The 16,831-nt window shown below is 43.7% G+C and overlaps 1 long non-coding RNA gene across 1 annotated transcript in view; it reads left to right on the forward strand.

Moving 5' to 3' along the window:
* The first annotated feature begins 12,087 nt into the window (after nt 1-12,087).
* LOC130680378 (uncharacterized) overlaps nt 12,088-16,831 on the forward strand; it is a 395,610-nt gene continuing 390,866 nt past the window's right edge. The window contains exon 1 of the long non-coding RNA XR_008993365.1: nt 12,088-12,165. This is a non-coding gene — a long non-coding RNA (uncharacterized LOC130680378). The remainder of the gene's footprint in view (nt 12,166-16,831) is intronic.

Raw genomic sequence — 16,831 nt, forward strand, 5'->3', positions numbered from 1 at the left:
ACTCAAACAGAAACCACTTGTTTCTTTGTTTCTCAGATTCACTTGCATAAGTTACCTTACCCCGCACCTTCAGCTTGTAGTTTGTCTGTGTCCTTGGATCTCAAGTGAGTCTCCAGTAAGGGAGCACATAGTTGATCTTGAGTTTTCATCAGTACTTCTGTCCCTGTGTCTTTTTATTAGAGCAGTCAAAGACTGTACTTTTATTCTGATATTTGACAGCTATGCTCTTACTGCACTTTGAAAATTTTTTGTTCTCATTAATATACAATCACATGCAGAACATCATGTGTACTAGTCTACCCATTTCACCAGTTCTTCGCCAAATCACAGTTACAGTCGCTGTCCGTCAGCGTGTAGTAAGATGCTGTAGAATCACTACATGTCTTCTCTGTGTTGTATAGCCCTCCCCATGACCCTACACCCTACACATTATTCATGCTAATCCTAATGCCCCCATTCTTTTTCCCCGCCCTTACCACTCCCTTCCCACAAACCCAACACAGTCCCTTTCTCTTTGGTAACTGTTAGTCCACTCTCGGGTATTTTGTGTGTCTGCTGCTATTTTTTCCTTCAGTTTTTCTTTGTTATCGTACTCCACACATGAGTGAAATCATTTGGTATATGTATTTCTCCGACTTGCCTATTTGACTGAGCACAATACCCTCTAGCTCCATCCACGTTATTGCCAATGATAGGATTTGTTTTCTTCTTATGGCTGCTTACTGCACTTTTTAAACTGGATTTTATTCTTTTTTGTTTGTAGTTTCGCTATGTGCTTCAACCATTGCTCTCATGGTGATGAGCAATAGCTTTGTATTAATCGATATGTACCTGTATCTATCTATCTATCTGTCTATCTGTCAATCTATTAATCAATCAGTCAATCAATCATCTTTTTGTCTGAACATCTGTCCTGGTGTACAGAACAGTTAACCACATAGCCTATGTCACTTTCCTACATTATGCTTCCAAAAATCCTGCAAGGTAACTAGGCTGTAGGGAGAGCACTGGGTTCACCGAGACACTTGCAGGTCGTGTCGGCCGCGTGTACTACAAAACCACTAAATTGTTGTGCAGGGACTTGAACCCGTGTCTCTATCTTCTGTCCTCTTTCATCTCCTTCACACTTGCTGTCTGTATTTAGCCACATTCATTGACTAAGTGCTCCCTGAAGACCACAAGTATCCTTACTCTGTGCCTGTTGTCGACAGAAAAGTAAACTTGTTGCTTTGTTCACCACCATGTTTGAAGGACATCGGCATGAGCACTGCTGATAGGACGGAGGGTCATATAAAAAGGGACACCAATTTCTAGACAGGAGCAGTTGGGAGCTAAGAGTGTATTGTGGGGTGACGTGTTTATTTGAGTGTCCAAACTTCCCTCTTTAGGTGGTTATTACTTCACATTCGTGAAGATCGTAAAACCCACCGATATCAAAGGCCCAGATGCTTATTATTACAGCAACTGAGTAGTTGAGATGAGAGAAAATGAGAAAGACTTTGCTGAACCACTAAATCTATGGCTGGGCCCTGCTGAAAACAAACAAAAAGAATTCACGGTGGCCAGATAGGGCTATTTTCTACTGACTCTCTCTGGGGGCTCAAAGAGAATCCATTTGTTTGATTGTTTGTTTTTCACTTTCACTCATGTAGGGTACTTGTCCCCTCACCTTCAGCTTGTAGTTTGTCTATGTCCTTGGATCTCAAGTGAGTCTCCTGTAAGGAAGCACGTAGGTTTTTTGAGTTTTCATCCGTTCTTTTAACCCTGTGTCTTTTGTTTGCAGCACTCAGAGCCTGACCTTTTATTCTGATGATTCAGTGCTGTGCCCTTATTGCACTTAAAAAAATTTTTTTGTTATCATTAATCTACAATCACGTGAAGAACATTATGTTAACTATGCTCCCCGTTCACCAAGTCCACCCCCAAAAACCTCTCACAGTCGCTGTCAATCAGCATAGTTGGATGCTATAGACCCCTTCTGAATGTACCCTTCACAGACACCATTACAGTCGCTGTCAATCAGCGAGTAGTAAGATGCTATATAATCACTGCTAGTCTTCTCTGTGTTGTACAGCACTCCCCATGCCCCCACCAACCCCACGCAATATACATGCTAATCCTAATGCCCCCATTCTTTCTCACTGCACTTATCTGTCCCTTCAGACGCACCCTGCCAGTCCTTTTCTCTTTGGAAACTTTTAGTCAACTCTCGGGTTCTGTGAGTCTGCTGCTGTTTTTTTCCTGCAGTCTTTCTTGGTTGTTATACTCCACACATGAGTGAAATCATTTGATACTTGTCTTTCTCTGCCTGACCTATTTCTCTGAACTTACTACCATCTATCTCCATCTACGTCATTAAATATGGTAGGATTTGTTTTCTTCTTATCTGCTTACTCACATTGTAAACTGGATTTCATTCTTCCTTTTTGTTTGTAGTTTAGCTATGTGCTTTCACCATTCATCTCCTGGTTATGAGCAACAGTTTTGTGTCAATCGATATGTATCTGTATCTATCTATCGCTCTGTCTGTCTGTATATCTATCTATATTTCTATATATCCTTCTATCTATCTCTCTATACTTCTATTTATCTATCCATCTATCTAGCTTCCTATCATCTATCTATCATGTGTATCATCTATCTATCATCTTTCATCTATCTATCTATCTATGAATCAATCATCTTTCTGTCTGCCCATCTATCCTTATGTACAGAACAGTTAACAACATCACCTATGTCACTTCCCTACATTATGCTTCCAAAAACATTCCAAGGTCACTAGGCCGTAGAGAGAGCCCTGGGCTCACTGAGACAGTTGCAGATCGTGTCAGCCTCGTGTGCTTACAAAACCAGTAAATGGTGGTGCAGGGACTTGAACCCGTATCTCTGTCCTCTGTCCTCTTAAAACTCCTTCTCGCTTGATAACTTTATTTAGCCACATTTATTGTCTAAGTGTTCACTGTAGACCACAAGTACACTTCCTCTGGTCCTGTTGTAGACAGAAAAGTATACTTGGTGCTTTACTCACCACCATGTTTGAGGGACATTGGCGTGTTCTCCACTGATAGGAGGAGGGACAAATAAAAAGGAACACTGATTTCTAGAGGGAGCTGTTTAGAGCAAAGTGTGTGTTGTCGATTAACGTGTTCTATTTGGCATGCAAACTTCCGTCGGTATCTGGTTATTGCTTCTTTAAATTTGTAATCATCATAAAGTCCACTGATTTCAAAAGCCCAGACGCACATTATTACAGCAATTCAGTTGTTGAGGTGAGAGAACATGAAAAGTTCCTCCCTGTCCCACTGAATCAATGACTGGGCACTGCCAAAACCAAACACAAAGCATCCATGGTTGCGGGAATGGCTATTTTCTACTGACTGTCTCTCTGGGCACTCAAACAGAGTCACTTTTTTTTTGGTGTCAGTAATGTACAATTATTTTAACAACATTGTGGTTACTAGACTCCCCCTTCTCACCCCTCCCTACCATTATCAAGTCCACTATCCACACCCCATTACAGTCGCTGTCCATCAGTATAGTTAAATGCTATAGAATCACTACCTGTCTTCTGTGTGCTATGCTTCAATCCCCGTGGCCCACCAGCCCCTACGTTACATTTGTGTATCATAATGCCCTTTTACACCTTTATCCCTCCCTTCCCACCCATCCTCCCAGGTCCCTTTTCCTTTGGTAACTGTTAGTCCATTCTTGGTTTCTGTGAGTCTGCTGATGTTTTGTTCCTTCCCGTTTTTGCTTTGTTCTCATACCTCACAGAGGAGTGAAAGCTTGTGTACTTGTCTTTCTCCACCTGGCTTATTTCACTGAACATAACAACCTCTAGCTCCGTCCGTGTTCTTGCAAATGGTGGTAGGATTACTTTTCTTCTTATGGCTGAATTATATTCCATAGTGTGTATGTACAACCGCTTCTTTATTGTCGGGAGCCGTAGGCCATAGAAACAATGGTCTCTCCCTTTTCGCCTAGGCCTCTATTTTCTCAAGCCTGTACCGTTTAGGAAGCATCAATTGACGCAGCTTGTGATTAGATCGCTGGGATAGAGATTATGCAGCTTCCGTGATAACATCTCCTCCTTAGTTAAATCTTCTGTCTTTTCTCAGTAATCATCCACCCATGACCTTTTCCAGAGAACATTCCTCAGTTAGGTATCCTAGCAACCTAGATAAACCTTGCCACTTCAGCTGGGGCTGTTTCCCCTTCCTAGCTCCTATATAATATTGCTTGTAAAAATAAACATTGAGACCTTGATCAGACTTTCGACTGTTTCTCCTTCTTTCTGTATGGTTTGTCTCTCATCCAGGTGAACTTCCCCTCGAGCCCTTGTTGAACTCCCAACCGGCCGGGGCATGTGGTGCCCAACGTGGGGCTCGAGGTATGAAGCCTGATCTGGACATCGCTAATATGGACGGACATCCTTCTTTCTTTGGATCACCACCCCACCGGTGATACAAGATTCGCATGAAGATCACCACAAGAGTACCCGCCTGTGACACAGATCGATAAAGGTAAGGAATGCGACGCAGTCATGGGGCAAACACTAAATAAGCATGAGTTATTTCTTAAGGGACTTAAGGCTTCTCTCAAGACATGAGGAATATGGGTTAAGAAAAAAGATTTGGTTGAGTACTTTATCTTGCTAGAGGATGTCGGCCCATGGTTCCCCCAGGAAGAAACTATAGATGAAAAACAGTGGCGCCGAGTTGGTAACTGCCTCAATGATTATTATCATTCTTTTGGCCCTGAGAAGGTCCCAGTACAGGTATTTTCTATTGGAATCTCATAAACGATATGTTGCAGGTACGCCACTGTCACCCAGATGTTTCAAAGATTTTTGACGATAGTGAAAATTATTTGAAGGGAAAGTTTAAAACCAGTCAAACTTCTCTCCAAAAAAGGAAGTCTCCGAGGAAATTCATCCATCCTCCCCAGCCTCTAATTGTCCCTCTTTCTCCTTTCCCATGCCCGAGGTTAAGGGTGATCCACCGTCTAATGGCCCCTCCAAAAATCTATTTACCCAGTCCTGCCGGTCTCAGGTCCAACAGCCCTGATGATGATCCAATCTACCCTGAAGAGGGGGCCAAATTAAAAGACGCTGCCAGTAAGCACCATAATCTTGATTGGCCCCCTCAAGCACCTTTAGGTGCAGGTCCACCACCCTATAACAAACAACGCCCTATAACATACCACTGCCCTAAGACATACCACCCCCTTTAACAAGCCACTGTTAAACTCTCTCGGGAGGCGCAGTCCCTTAAGGCACTGCTTCAGAACAAAAGGGAGAGATCCCAATTGTTTAGGCAATTACGTGACCTTGACTTAGAAATAAGCTACCCCCGACCACCCTGTTCAGAAAATAAAAGTAAGTTCCCCCTCTGCTCCCCCCGTTCAGAAAGTTAAAACCAAAAATAAAACCCTTCATGTCTTCCCAGTGACCCGATCCCAAACTAGACCAACCCAGGGAGAACCGACTGAAGGAGACTCAAATGAGGATGAACCACGAGAATCAGAAGAGGCAGAAACGGATGCAGAGGAGCCTATAGCCCAGCTTGAGTCAGAAAACACTGAGGGAAAGGACGAGAATGCAACTTCAACCATTAGGACTCATCGGAACCGCCACCTTAAATTTAAAAGTATAAAAGACTTAAAGAATGCTGTTTCCTCATATGGCACTGTTGCCCCCTTTACTATTTCATTGTTAGAGTCTCTAAGCGAAGACTGGCTTACAGCTAATGATTGGGGCATGTTTACTAAAGCCACCTTAACAAGAGGTGACTTTCTCTTATGGAAAGCTGATTACACTGAAAGATGCCAGGATACTGCATACCGCAATATGGCTGCCGGCAGTCCTTCCAAATCCTGGATGTTAGACAATCTTCTGGGAAATCGCCCCTATGACACAAATGAAAAACAGGCTAAGTTTTCTCCAGGCTTACTCACACAAATCCAACATGCAGCCTTAAGGCCTTGAAGAGCCTCCCTTCTAAAGGGTCAGTTATCACCTCTCTTGACAATGTTAGACAGGGGCCGCAGGAACCTTACAGTGAATTCATAGGCCGCCTTACAGAGGCCGCCTAACGCCTCATGGGAAGGGAGGAAACAGATAATGAATTCATTAAACATCTTGCTTTTGAAAATGCTAATTCAGCTTGTCAAGCAGCTATGCGTCCCCATCACAGCGGCAAAAAGTTCTCTGATTTTATAAAACTTTGTGTCGATGACCCAACCTCTCGCAATATCGGAATAGCCATAGGAGGAGCTCTTAAAGAGTTTACTCAGGGAGCCAGGCCCAAGACCTGCTTTAATTGCAAGCAAACAGGTCATTTTTCAAGAGAGTGCACAGCCCCTAGGACCAAACAATCGCTCCCATCATTCCTGTGACCGCGATGCAAATGGGGTAAGCATTGGGCCTCCGAATGCCGCTCCAAGGCTGATATACAGGGTAATCTTCTGCCTCCAAAGCAGGAAAAATTGATAAAGGGCCCACCCCAGTTCCCCAAAACCTACCCATGATAGAACCCTGGTGTCATCAGGTTCGTTCCCCAGTCAGTCCAAAATCCAGCATCACTCTCCTCTCTGGAGCAACCACCGGTAGCGCAAGACTGGACCTCTGTTCCACCTCCCAGTCAATATTGACCCCATAAATGGGAAATCAAATTCTTTCAATGGAGATTTTTGGCCCTTTGCTGCAAGGAACCTTTTTTCTTATTCTGGGTCGTGCCAGCTCCACTATTCAGGGCCTCACTATTTCTCCAGGAGTCATTGACAACGATTATACTGGAGAAATTAAATTTATGGCTAAAGCCTTTCAGGGACCAATTACCATTTCCCCTGGGTAATGGATTGCTCAATTAATATTACTCCCCCTCGATGATAAAATTCCTAGCTATAAGCAAAAGAGAGGCCCCCATGGGTTTGGATCATCAGATGTTTAATGGGCACAATAGATCACTCAAAAAAGACAACTTCTTAACTAAAAATTAAAAGGAAAAACCTTTGAAGGCCTTATAGATACTGGCGCGGATGCCACAACTATTTCCAGTAAGGATTGGCTTTCATCTTGACCTCTCACCGCTTCCATGACTCACCTTAGAGGTATTGGATAGACCTCCAACCCCCTACAAAGCTAAAAAGTTATTCAATGGGAAGATGAAGAAGGCAATCACAGTACTGTCCATTCCTACGTGCTTTCAGGCCTACCTATCAACCTCTGGGGCAGAGATATTCTCTCTCAAGTGAAGCTCATTATGTGCAGCCGTAATGAGCTAGTCACTCACCAGATGCTCAATTAAGGCTTTCGCCCTGTGCAAGGGTTGGGCAAACAGTCTCAGGGCTCAAAAGAGCCGGTCCCAGTCACCATAAAAACTGATCATGCTGGAATTGGCTATGAAAATTTACCATAACGGCCGTTGACATGCCTGTACCACATGCAGATAAAATATCCTGGAAAACAACATACCATGTATGGGTTGATCAATGGCCCTTAACTTCTGAAAAACTGGCTGCAGCCACAATGTTAGTACAGGAACAACTAGCTGCAGGCCATATCGAGCCTACCACCTTCCCCTGGAATACTCCTATTTCTGTCATAAAGGAAAAATCAGGATAATGGAGGTTACTTCAAGATCTTAGAAAAATTAATAAAGCTATGATACCTATGGGGGCCCTTCAACCAGGCCTCCCACTCCTGTGGCGATTCCTGTGGGATACTGTGAAATCATAATTGACCTAAAAGATTGCTTTCTCACAATCCCCCTACATCCTAAAGACTGCAAGCATTTTGCATTTAGTTTACTGGTGATTAATTTTAAAGGCCGTATGCCAAGATTTCAATGGAAAGTTCTGCCCCAAGGAATGGCAAACAGCCCTATGCTGTGCCAAAAATTTGTAGCTGAAATTATAGACCCATTTAGACAAAGATGGCCTTCTACATATTTAATTAATTACATGGACAACATCCTCATGGCTGGTCCTAACCACACTGAACTCCTTGCTTATTCCCAAGAGCTTTCTAGGGCCCTTACCAGAGCTGTCTTTAGATATCCCCTGATAAAATTCAATTAAAACACCCTTACTTGCTTTTAGGCTTTGAACTCTTTCATAATAAGATTCTTTCATAAAAGGTTCAACTTAGAACCGTTAGCTTAAAAACTTTAAATGATTTTCAAAAATTTCTAGGAGATATTAATTGGCTCAGGCCTTATCTCATGCTAACTACTGGAGAGCTTAAACCCTTGTTTAATATTCTTAAAGGGACCCAGATCCTACTTCGAGTTGCTCATTAACAGCCCCTGCCCTAGAAGCCCTAAAGGCAGTGGAAGCTGAAATTCTAAACCAAAGGGTCACCTTTATCTCTTATGAGAAGCCTCTTCTCCTAGTCATTTGTGCTTCTGATTTTACACCCACCGGAGTGTTCTGGCAAGAGGGTCATCGTTTTTTGTTCCATTTACCTGCCTTCCCAGCCAAAGTTCTTATCCCCTATACCTCCTGGGTGGCTGAACTGATAAAAATCGGATGCGAACAGAGCAGGAAAATATATGGTAAAGAGGCCAACAAAATTTTCCTACCCTATTCCCCTACCTAAATCCAGTGGTTGATAGAGAATGACGATGAATGGGCAACATCCTGCAATTCTTTTCAGGGAGCCCTTGACAATCATTACCCTGCTAACAAGCTTCTCCATTTTCTTAGGACCCAACCATTTGTTTTCCCTACATTGACCTCCTCCCACCCCCATCCTCATGACCCCAAGTTCTCACCGATGGCTCCTCCAACGGAGTGACAGCCTTCACCGTAGATAATCAAACCACTTCCCTACAATTCCCATTCCACTCCACTCAATTGGTTGAACTCTTCGCTATTTTACAAGTTTTTCAACAACTCCCAAATACTCCATTTAACCTATACACAGACAGTGCTTATATTGCTCAATCCATTCCCCTTTTAGAGACCGTGCCCTATATAAAACCCACTACAAATGCCACCCCTCTGTCTTTTTCCATCCAGCAGTGCATACATTCCAGGCAACATTCCTTTTATATAAGCCATATTCTTGCCCTTTGTGGTCTTCCTGGACCTCTAGCCACAGCAATGCTGTGACCGATAAAGCTACCCAACTTTGTCTTCTCGTTGAGCTTGATCCTGCGGCTCAAGCCAAAGAAGCTCACTCTTTACACCACCATAATGCTCAAACCTTACGTCTTCTTTTTAAAATTACTAGAGAACAAGCCCGTCAGATTGTTAAACAATGTGCAAATTGTGTCACTCTCCTGCCTGTTCCTCACTTGGGTGTGAACCCTAGGGGCCTAGTTCCCAATGAGATCTGGCAAATGAATGTAACACACGTCCCCTCATTCAGAAATCTTAAATATCTTCATGTTACTGTAGATACATTTAGTGGATTTATTTTTGCCAGCCTCCACGTTGGAGTAGCTTCAAAAAATCTTATTGCTCATGTACTCAATTGTCTTAGTGTCATGGGAAAACCCGAGATTATCAACACTGCTAATGGTCCTGGATATACTGGAAAAAATTTCCAAGAATTTTGTCGCCAATTACAAATTAAGCCTGTTACAGGCATAACATACAATCCCCAAGGTCAAGGGATTGTCGAACGAGCCCATTTAACTATTAAACATACCTTCCACAAATTAAAAATGGGAGATTTATATCCCATGAAAGGCTCTCCAAGAAATATTCTTCATCATGCCTTGTTTATTCTTAATTTTCTAACTTTGGATGCTCATGGCAAACCTGCAGCTGGTCGCCTTTGGCACCCACAACATGATAAATCTATGCCACTGTCATGAGGAGAGACAACATCACATCCCATTGGAATGGCCCCGAGCCCATACTCATATTTGGCCGGGGATCTGCCTGTGTTTTCGACAACAAAGAAGGAGCTGCTCGCTGGCTGCCAGAGCGTTTGATTAAACCAATAGATCTACCATAAGATTTTTAAAATTCTTATCCAACTGTTCAGGGTGGTGACATCCCCTGAGACATCCTTTTTCTTCTTCTCTCCATAGATTCTAGCCGTCGGTTTAGTCCTTGCCTTTATCTTAGGCATACGACTCGCCGCCTCCACCCCTCACCAGTGGACCCTTGTACAGCAGACTATTCTTGTTACCACTTACTGGATCCTTGTTGGTGTATTCGCACTTCTTAACAGCACCTTATAAAAAGATGAAGCCCATCAACTCTCTCATTTTCACCTTCTTCGCGGAACCTTACAAGTTCTTCAAGACCAAATAGATTCCCTTGCAGAAGTAGTCTTACAGAATAGGCGTGGCCTAGACCTTCTCACCGCGGAACAAGGCGGAATCTGCTTAGCCTTAGAAAAGAAATGCTGCTTCTATGCAAGCAAGTCTGGAGTAGTTCGTGACAAAATAAAAAGACTCCAAGAAGATCTCGTGCAAAGAAAGAAAAAACTTTTTGAAAGTACCCTATGGTCTTGGATGAGCAGGTTTCTTCCTTATCTTCTCCCTATACTAGGACCGTTCCTTAGTCTCATGCTTGTGCTCTCCCTTGGCCCTTGGGCCTTCCAGAGAATTACCACCTTCATTAAAGAACAGATCAATATGGCCCTCGGCAGACAGATACAATTCCTCTGTCACCATTTTGTCCTGGTGGACCAAGGCTATGATGTGCCCTTTGACTCCCCTCCTTTAGAAGCTGGATAGGATACAGACCTATGCATATCGGCTCACAATAAAGTGAGTGCGATATGGGCACCAATGTGGTTGCGAAGCTAAGCATTGCAAGGGAAGGTCCGTGAACCGCCTCTGAATTCCCTGAGAGAAAAACCTGTCTTGCAATGAGGTTAGTATCTAAAATAAATACGCCCTTCCTCCCCTCCACAAAAGATACCAAGGGCCAACATTGACCCCCATAAATGGGGAGTCTCGGAGGAGCCAAGTCACTAATCCCCAAATTGGTTAATGCCCACCGCTAAATATCAGGCCTACCCCTCTTTTCTATAAAAGAAGGGAGGAGATATCGGGAGCCGTAGGATATAGAAACAATGGTCTCTCGCTTTTCGCCTAGGCCTCTAATTTCTGCCCCGTTTAGGAAAGATCAGATGACCAACTTGAGAATAGAAGCTGGGATAGAGATTAAGCAGCTGCTGTGATAACATCTCTTCCTTAGTAAAACATTCTGTCTTTCTCAGTAATCCCCCACCCATGATCTTTTCCAGAGAACATTCTTCATTTAGGTAACCTAGCAACCTAGATAATCCTTGCCATTTCAGCTGGGGCTGTTTCCCCCTCCTATCTCCTATATAATCTACCTTGTAACAATAAACTTTGAGACATTGACAAGACTTTCGACTTGGTCTCCTTCTTTGTGTCTGGTTTGTTTCTCATCCAGTTTAACTTCCACTCGATCCCTTGTTGAACTCCCCACTGGCCGGGGCATTTATCCATTCATCTCCTGATGGATACTTAGGTTTCTTCCATTTCTTGGGAATTGTAAAGAGTGCTGGATCAACATAGGGGTGCATCTGTCTCTTTCATACTGGGCTCCTGCACTCTTAGGGTAAATTCCAGGAGAGGAATTCCTGGGTCAGATGGTATTTCTGTTCTTTGTTTTTTTCGGGATCATCCATACTGCTTTCCACAATGGTTGAGCTGACTGACATTCCCAACAGCAGTGTAGGAGGGTTCCCCTTTCTCCACACCCTTGCCGACATCTGTTGTTGTCTGTCTTTTGGGTGGTGGCCATCCTAACTGGTGTGAGGTGATACCCCATTGTGGTTTTAATGGGCATTTCTCTGATAGTTAGCAATGTGTAGCGTTTTTTCATGTGCCTGTCAGCCACCTGAAATTACTTCTGCGGAGAAGTGTCTGTCCAGATCCTCTACCCATTTTGTAATTGGATTTATTTGCATTTTTTGTGTTGAGGTTCATGAGCTCTTGATACATGTTTTGGATGGCAATGCCTTATCAAGTATGACATCAGTGAATATATTCTCCCATACAGAAGGATGCCTTTGGTTCTACTGATGGTGGTCAAACAGAATCTTACTAAACCGCCTACCACTTCATTCCCAATCTGACTAAATTTTTTTTTAAGAACACCAACCAGCCGAGAAAACTGGAATGAAGAGGAGAAGCTGTGATGCAGGAACATCTAGTGTAAAACAGAGAGGTGAGGTGATGTGGAGACTGGTATGTTGTATCTTTCCATGTGCTGCTTTCACGTGTCATAGGTAAAAAAGATTACCAAGGATATGAAGCCTGGGGTGTTGATGTCACCTGGTATCAATGGAGCCACGTAGCCTCTAGCCATTGATGGGAAAGCTAGCATGCGGCACTGTTGTCTTTCCTGCGGAGTTAGACGTGCAGCGTCCCCAATTGCAGTTCAGTCAGAGCCCATGTGGGACTGTCCTGGCACTGGCCGGGGTGGACCCGACAGCTGTGCCATTCCTGCTGGGCAGTCGCAGCACCCCTCTCGGAATAGGGCCTCAGCAGCGCTTCCTGGAGAGAGAGAGTAGAGAGAGAATTGCGTTCGAGAGAAATTGACTGTTTTGTTTTCTGTAGCTCCATGAGCATGCTCCTGATGTTTATTTTGAGATCCCTTTCTCACGAAGATTGATTTGAGGTCAGTTACCAGGTTCCCTTGAAGGTCCATATTTGTAGGTGGTGCACTCTAGCTACCAGATGCTTTACTCTCTGGAGATGCACAGCCCTTGGTTGGATGGCAGGGGTCCAAGGGGAGCGGTGCCGGTGCCCATTCCCACCGGGAGTAAAGAGGTCTTTCCTGCTTCTCGGCAACAGTACCCATCTCCACTGCCAGGGCCAGAGTGCAGAGCATGCAGGGAGAAGCTGCCGTAGGTCGGGGCGGCCGTTTTGCAGGCCGGTGACGGCGGGGAGGCAGGCCATGTACCACTCACAGCACGGTAAGGGGCCTCGGAGCTGCGAGGCCAGCCAGGGGGATGGAGCGACCGGAGCTCCTGAAAGCTAACCTGCCTGCCGGGCAGAGTGCACCCGCGCAGTTTGGCGCACCTGTACTTTCTCCTGAGTGGCAAGCCGTGTGGAAGCCTTGCCCCTTTAGCAGTTCTCTCGCTGTTAGGAAGTCTCTCAGACAGTCCGCCTTTCTTTTGTCAAACAGCGGCCGGATGTGGATCCCTCTGTTGTCCCACAAGTGGCTGGAACCTCAAGTCTCTCGAAGTCTTCTGCCTCCCTTTGCTTTCCAACCCCACCGATCCTCCAGTATGCACCACATGTACGGTAGGTTCGTGCTCAGAGAGCACATCTCCTCGGCTGTACGTCACACTTCTCCTTGAGGTGACAGGCTGCCACAGCAGCGTTCCTCCCTGCTGCTCTTCCACGATTAGTTATAGTTGTTCTATTTCCATATAGTACGTATTTATGTGGTTTTGATCTTGGGAGAAGGTTTCCTCTCCACTCTCATGTGAGCCTGCGTCATTAATCCCATCAGCACATCTTTTTTCTGTTTTTTCTCTTCAGTTTCACTTGTTTAGAGTACCTTTCTGCACCCCTCAATTTGTAGTTTGTCTTCGTCCTTGGATATCAAGTGAGTCTCCAGTAAGGGAGCAGGTAGGTGTTCTTGAGTTTTCATCCCTTCTTTTAACCATGTGTCTTTTGATTGGAGCACTCAGAGCCTGTCCTTTTATTCTGATAATTGAGAGCTGTGTCCTTATTGCACTTAAAAAATCTTTTTTGTCATCATTAATCTACAATCACACGAAGAACATTATGATCACCAAGTACACCAAGTCCTCCCCAAAAAACCCGTTATAGTGGCAATCCATCAGCATTGTTGGATGCTGCAGACCCCTTCACCATGTCCCCCCCCACACACCCCGTTACAGTCGCTGTCCATCAGCATGTAGAAAGATGCTGTAGAATCTCTACCTGTCTTCTCTGTTTTGTACAGCCTTCGCCATGTGCCCCCGACAACCCGCATTATACATGCTAATCCTTATGTCCCCTTTCTTTCCCCTGCCCTTATCCCTCCCTTCATACCTACCCTGCCCAGTCACATTCCATTGGTAACTGTTAGTCCACTCCCGGGTTCAATGAGTCCGATGCTGTTTTTTTCCTTCAGTTTTTCTTTGTTGTTATACTCCACATATGAGTGAAATCATTCGGAACTTGTTTTTCACTGCCTGGCCTATTTCACTGAGCATAATACCCTCTAGCTCCATTCACGTTGTTGCAAATGATAGGACTTGTTTTCTTCTTATGGCTGCTTACTGCACTTTTTAAACTGGATTTTATTCTTCTTTTTTGTTTGTAGTTTCGCTATGTGCTTTCACCATTGCTCTCCTGATTATGAGCAATAGCTTTGTGTTAATCGATATTTACCTATATTTTTTTATCTGCCTATCTATCTATCACTCAATCAATCAGTCATCTTTTTATCTGAAAATCTGTCCTTGTATACTGAACAGTAAAGAACATAGAGTATGTCCCTTCCCTACGTTATGCTTACAAAAATCTTGCAAGGTAACTAGGACGTAAGGAGAGCACTGGGTTCACCGAGACACTTGCAGGTCGAGTCAGAAGTGTACCTACAAAACCAGGAAATGGAGGTGCAGGGACTTGTACCCGTGTCTCTGTCCTCTCTCCTCTTTTATCTCCTTCTCACTTGCTGACTGTATTTAGCCATATTCATTGATTAAGTGCTCCCTGAAGACCACAAGTATCGTTACTCTTTGACATTTTTCGACAGAAATGTAAACTTGGTGCTTGCTCACCACCATGTGTGAGGGATATCGGCGTGACAAACCCTGGTAGGAGGGAGGGTCAAATAAAAAGTAATACCGATTTCTAGACAGAAGCAGTTGGGAGAGAAGTGTGTTTTGTGGAGTGAAGTGTTATTTGAGTGTCCAAACTTCCCTCTTTACCTGGTTATTACTTCTTTATATTCGTGGACATCATAAAACCCACTGATTTCAAAGGCCCAGAACCATATTATTACAGCAATTCACTTGTTGAGTTGAGAGAAAATGAGAAGGATGTTGCTGCACCACTAAATCTATGGCTGGGCACTGCTGATACCAAACAAAAAGCATTCACGGTGGCCAGATAGGTCTATTTACTACTGACTGTCTCGGGGGCACAGACAGAATCCATTTGACTGATTGTTTGTTTTTCAGATTGACTTGTGTTGGGTACCTCTCCCCTCCCCTTCGGCTTGCAGTTTGTCTGTGTCCTTGGATCTCAAGTGAGTCTCCTGTAAGGGAGCACGTAGTTGTTTTTGAGTTTTCATCCCTTCTTTTAAACCTGTGTCTTTTGTTTGGAGCACTCAAAGCCTGTCCTTTTACACTGATGATTCAGAGCTGTGCCCTTATTGCACTTTAAAATGCTTTCTTTGTTATCATTAATCTACAATCACATGCACAACATTATGTTTACTAGGATCCCCCTTTCACCAAGTTTGCCCCAAAAACCTCTTACAGTCGGTGTCCATCTGCGTAGTTGGATGCTGTAGACTACTTCACCATGACCCCCCCCACACACCTCGTTACAGTCGCTGTCCATCAACGTGTAGTAAGATGCTGTAGAATCTCTAAATTTCTTCTCTGTGTTGTAAAGCCCTCCCCATGCCCAGCCGACCCCACGCATTATTCATGCTAAAAATAATGTCCCGTTTCTTTCTTCCCACCCTTTTCCCTCCCTTATCACCCACCCGGTCCAGTCCTTTTCCCTTTGGGATCTAGTAGTCCACTCTCTGGTTCTGCGATTCTGCTGCTGTTTTTTTCCATCAGTTTTTTTTTTTTTTTATACTCAGCACATGAGGGAAATCATTTGGTACTTGTATTTCTCCTCCTGGCCTTTTCAATGAGAATACTACCATCCAGCTCCACCCACATCATTGTAAACGGTAGGATTTGTTTTCTTCTTATGGCTGCTTACTGTACTTTTTAAACGGCATTTCATTCTTCCTTTTTGTTTGTAGTATCGCTATGTGCTTTCACCATTTATCTCCCATTTATGAGCAATAGCTTTCTGTTAATTGGTATGTATCTGTATCTCTCTATCTCTCTATCTATCTATCTATCTATCTATCTATCTATCTATTTATCTATCTATCTATCATCTATCTATCTATCTGTCTGTCTGTCTGTCTATCAATCTATCTATCTATCTGTCTATCTATCTATCTATCTATCTATCTATCTATCTATCTATCTATCTATCTACCTATATTCCTATGTATCTATCATGACTATCATATATCTATCATGTCTATCATCTATCTATCATCTGTCATCTATTTATCTGTCTATGAATCAATGATCTTTTTGTGTGCCCTTCTGTCCTTATGTACAGAACAGTTAACAACATCGCCTATGTCACTTTCCTACATTATGCTTCCAAAAATCTTGCAAGGTGAGTAGGCCGTATTGAGAGCATTGGGTTCACTGAGACACTTGCAGGTAGAGTCAGCAACGTGTGCTTACAAAACCAGTAAATGGTGGTGCAGGGACTCGAACCCATATCTCTGTCCTCTGTCCGCTTTTCCCTCCTTCTCGCTTGCTGACTGTATTTAGCCACATTCATTGACTAAGTGCTTCCTGAATAACACAAGTATCCTTCCTCTGGGCCTGTTGTAGACAGTGAAGTATACTTGGTGCTTTGCTTACCACCATGTTTGAGGGACATCGGCGTGATCACCGTTGATTGGAGGATTGTCAAATAAAAAGAAACACCTATGTGTAGACAGGAGCATATGGGATCAAAGAGAGTGTTGTGGAGTTCCATGTTTGTTTGAGGGTCCAAACTTCCCTCTTTTGGGGGTTATTACTTCTTTTAATTCGTGAACATCATAAAAACCACTGATT

Source organism: Manis pentadactyla, chromosome 13, assembly GCF_030020395.1.
Source record: "Manis pentadactyla isolate mManPen7 chromosome 13, mManPen7.hap1, whole genome shotgun sequence".
Lineage (NCBI taxonomy): Eukaryota > Metazoa > Chordata > Mammalia > Pholidota > Manidae > Manis > Manis pentadactyla.